At 43.3% G+C, this 3893-nt stretch overlaps 1 long non-coding RNA gene across 1 annotated transcript in view; it reads right to left on the reverse strand.

The window, feature by feature from the left end:
* LOC123506340 overlaps window positions 1–3584 on the reverse strand; it is a 34090-nt gene extending 30506 nt beyond the window's left edge. The window contains exon 1 of the long non-coding RNA XR_006675409.1: window positions 3464–3584. This is a non-coding gene — a long non-coding RNA (uncharacterized LOC123506340). The remainder of the gene's footprint in view (window positions 1–3463) is intronic.
* Window positions 3585–3893: the final 309 nt, after the last annotated feature.

Below are 3893 nucleotides of genomic sequence, written 5' to 3' on the forward strand. Positions count from 1 at the left end.
TTCATTTTTCTTTCAAAAGTTACAATTTCTTTCCTTTTCTTTATTAACCTTCAATCTAAATGTAAAGTTTGAACACGGTGTTTTTATTACCCTGACCGCAAACCCTGAGAATCTATTGTTGCATTGCTTAGGCCACTTAAAAACTCGCACCTCTTAGTGTATATTCCACGAAACACGAAGGCGCAAAGAAGTTACAAATCCGTCAACGTTGAAATATCTTGGAGAATTAAATCATGTCCCCCACTTTGAACTGCGCGAGTGTATGTATATTCCTGGAAATTCTCTAATTCAGGCAAAAAAATAAACTGCAATTCCTCTCAATACCAAGAAATATCAGGAAGAATAATGAAGACGCTTTTTACCCCTCCAGGAAAAGCTAATTGGAAACTTTACAATTCCTAGGGAGAAAAAAAATATTATTAATGTTGAACGAGTCAATTATCCTCATTTCATTTCAATTTCCCGGTAATGGCGGCGGCATAAAACTCACCTCTGGTCGAGAGATACAATTACACTTTTTATTCCCCGCAGATGGAGTCAGGCCGCAGGATAGAAAACACCCTAAAAAAATAATAGAAAAAATAGGATCTCTCTCTATACAAAGTCCTACACCACACCGGACAGCTGGGAATACAATAATTATTGAGTAAAGCCAGGACAAACCAGGAACCCTAACCCTTTCAATGCTGGGACACATTTTTAGCTTGAGATTTGTGTACCATTAGATAATTTTTGACATTAGCAAAGGTCTATGGAGATCAGAAGATTAATGGCTACGGTCTTCACTCTTTCTAATCCTCCACATAAGTTTCCGAAGTTGTATAAAATCACCAAATAGTATGCGGAATAAGTATGGAAACGCGTCATGGTACTCAAGGGGTTAATGAAAGAGATGCGATGTTTATTAATGGAATATTCCACTTAAGACGCTGAAAAATACTAAAACAGAAAAGAAAAGTGCAAAAAAAAAATATAAAAAGTAAAATATGAACAAGAAATAAAGAACATGAAGAAAATAACAAAAATAAGAACGACAAAAATAAAGTAAGGGTGAACAGGAAAAGCGTGAGATGAGTAACAGCAACAGCAAGAGAGATAAAAGACGTTACTAACACATCTAGTAACCTCAGAACAAGAATAAGAAAAACAAGAAGAAAAACAATAAAGTAAGGGTGAACAGAAAGGGTGTGAGTCTGAGATGAGTAACAGCAACAGTGAGACAAAAGACGTAACATACACAATACCCAATAACCTCCATGTTCTGTTGTAAGGAAAACACTAATCCTCGTCCTGTTCATCCCACTCATTACAAGACTTCTTCCCTAGTGTGCGTCGGCTGCTCTTAAGTTACTGGTATATATCATCACCAGTACCTACAACGATTCTATCCTCTGCGCTTCCGTTACCCAGCTGTCTAAAGCTTCTCAATTCCATCCCTCTATTTATTTTTTCCTTCTTTCGATTCTTCTACGTTTTTTCAAAGTACCATTTCTTTCCACCCTTAACTCATTCAGTACTGGGACGCATTTGAGTTTTGGGCACGATTAGACGATTTTATTGACATTAGCAAAGGTCTATGGAGATCAGAAGACTCATGGCCACTGTCTTTACTATTTTAATCCCCTCACATAAGTTTCTGAAGCTGTATAATATCGCCAAATAGTGACACGAATTAATATGAAAACGTGTCATGGTACTGATGGGATTAAACACAACCAAATCTCTCTCTCTCTCTCTCTCTCTCTCTCTCTCTCTCTCTCTCTCTCTCTCTCTCTCTCTCTCTCTGAGCCGCCCAAGTACATCAAACACAACCTCACTCTTCTTCCAGCGCACAAGAAATCCCCTGAAGAACGCCGCCACAAATATTTGATCCCACACGACCCCGCGAGACGCCCCTGAGCCGCCAGGAAGGAAAGGAAGCAGGTAAGTCAGCCCTGGAAAATAAGTTCCTTTGCCTCACGAAGTTATTTTGATGCAGAAGCCTTGGCAACACACACACACACACACACACACACACTGCAGAAAGGCGGCGACTCAACTAGTCATCTGTCCAATATTCTTTAAAATACTGTTAGTTAATTCAAAGCCTTGGAAGGAAATTGGAGAATAAATACGTAAATACGAGCAAATATACCTAAAAAAATGGTCGACATATAAATAGAACGGTACGAGAGAGAGAGAGAGAGAGAGAGAGAGAGAGAGAGAGAGAGAGAGAGAGAGAGAGAGAGAGAGAGAGAGATTGTAATAATGGGGAGTAGGGGCTGGATAAGCATAGTCTAAGAAAGGGGGAGGGTTTAGGAGGGGTTGGATCAGATGAAGGACGTCAATGGCACGAAGGAAGGACATAAGGGCAGTGATGGAAAAAGAAGGGGACTTAGTGAGGACGTCAAGGACAGGGGACACAGGAGAGGGAAGAAAGATAGGGAAAGGCTGCAAGGAAAGGGACCGCGAAGGTGGGGAATGAAAGGAGAAGGTGGGAAGAGAAGAGAGGAAAGGACGCCACTAGAGGGGTAGAGCGGTGGGGAGGGGACAAGACATTAAGTGAGAATGAATTAGTCTGGTGTGGCTAATACGTAAGCAGGCCAGGGCGTCTCCCAGCGTCTGGTGGGAAGAGATGGGTTGGACCAAGGGAAAACAGAGGGTTTGACAGCCCTCAGTTTATTAGAAGCAAGAGTGGACCAGAAGGACTGCCAGCAGGTATAAAGAAAAGACCGAAAAGCTGGGAAATGATCGGAAACAAGTACGTAGTGAGGAAAGGCAAAGAATAGGAAGGGTAAGGACGTCACGAGCCAAAAAATCAACAGCATCGTTACCGGGGATTTCGACATGGCTAAGCACCCAACAAAAAATGTTTTGTGGAGAACAGAGAGACGGAACAACCAGTCCTGATATCGCGGACAAAAGGGTCAGAAGAAAAAAATGAGGGCAAAAGAGAGAGACGAGTCAGTAAAAAATAGTATAAGAAGCAAGCGAGCGGAGGATACGGCGGAGGGCATCCCAAACACCTCAGTAGTAAGCGCGCTAGCCTAGAGAGAGAGAGAGAGAGAGAGAGAGAGAGAGAGAGAGAGAGAGAGAGAGAGAGAGAGAGAGAGAGAGAGAGAGAGAGAGAGAGAGAGAGACGATACCGGCTTAGGTCATACGGCACCGCTAGGGTTAACGGGAGAATGCTGCATCTCCCACCAGGCAAGTAGGTTTGGCAAGGATTCGAACACAAGCCACCTTAACCAACTACGCCACTCAGCCCCCACATGCATCAGGGAAAAAGACAGCTGAGAGAGAGAGAGAGAGAGAGAGAGAGAGAGAGAGAGAGAGAGAGAGAGCTGTTATAGCCAAATCTTTCCGTCTCGTATAATATAAACAAACAGTAAACACATCTCGGCCACCACCACCCCGCGGAAGCTCACTCTCCTTGTTTCCACCTCAATCACTTCACCAACCTTACACTTAACGCCTTGCTACTCACCACCATGTTCCAGCGGTACTGACAGACCTCCACGAAGATAACCAGCTCGATGATACACGGATAACCACAAGAAATCCAAAGGAAAGTATGAGGGAAGGCGAGTAAGAGCTCACACCCTCTACTCAAGCAGACGAGTCACGATCACGAATGGCGCAGGTTACATGCGCGTAATGGCTGTACATACCCCTCCCTCTCTCTCTCTCTCTCTCTCTCTCTACATGTTCATTCCTCTTAGTATTGGTGCTGCCCTCCAGTACACTTCAACTGTCAGTCATAAGTAGCTTGTATCACTAATTTCCGGTAGGCTTTCAGTGGTTCATTGGTTCATTCACTCACTCACTGGTGTGGCGCGAAATTCAAAAGAGGTCTGACCGTTCCCTTTGACACATGAGGAATGACATTTTATAAGTGTATCACCTTTGGAGGGACT

This window comes from Portunus trituberculatus, chromosome 19 (assembly GCF_017591435.1).
Source record: "Portunus trituberculatus isolate SZX2019 chromosome 19, ASM1759143v1, whole genome shotgun sequence".
NCBI lineage: Eukaryota > Metazoa > Arthropoda > Malacostraca > Decapoda > Portunidae > Portunus > Portunus trituberculatus.